The following is a 742-nucleotide window of genomic DNA, read 5'->3' as shown; positions in this document are numbered from 1 at the left end:
ACAAATGTCTCTGCTGTTGTTTCAGCTCACACACTCACACAGCACACACACATCTGTTCTCATTTCTGCACACGCTCTGTAAATCACCAAACCGCTATCAGCTGCTCCAGCAATTGACTCAACACTGGACAAAAACACAAAGCAAAATCCACAGAAGAAGTCATGCACTGAGAAATGATTGATTTATAGTCATAGGCTTAGAACTCGCTTAGTTACTGTGTTACAACATTTCGACATCCAGACAAAAACCTTAAAGTTATTATTATTATTAGTATTTTGAAAATTTGTGTCCGAACCCTGAAAACCAGAAGAACTCCCACATTCACACACACCACCTGTCTCTCACGGAGGGACAATAATGTTCAGGATTAACTCATCAATAGCTTTACTGCTCGGTTTGACTGTGCCACCACAGTACTGCGGTCATTGTGAGTGAACAACACATAAATCAACAGACTGATTACATGCTGTAAATGGAAATTAGCTTAATTTAGTTAATTTTATTTATTCATCACCTGCTGAATTTTACACACACAAGTTAATCCACATATAAATAGAATCTTTAGGCTAAATTACTGGCTCCCTTTTAATTAGCTAACTGTTGGTTTGCAGATGCTACAGCAGCAGTTTGTTGACACCTGCCCAAGTCTTCCCACAATGTAACAGATAATTCATTCATTTTCTACCGCTTATCCTCTAGTAGGGTCACGGGGGGGCTGGAGCCTATCCCAGCATCTTTTCG

This window comes from Seriola lalandi, unplaced genomic scaffold (assembly GCF_002814215.2).
Source record: "Seriola lalandi dorsalis isolate HSWRI2012SDOR001 ecotype SW California unplaced genomic scaffold, Sedor1 jcf7180002054981, whole genome shotgun sequence".
NCBI classification, from domain to species: domain Eukaryota; kingdom Metazoa; phylum Chordata; class Actinopteri; order Carangiformes; family Carangidae; genus Seriola; species Seriola lalandi.
This window is presented reverse-complemented; position numbering follows the sequence as displayed.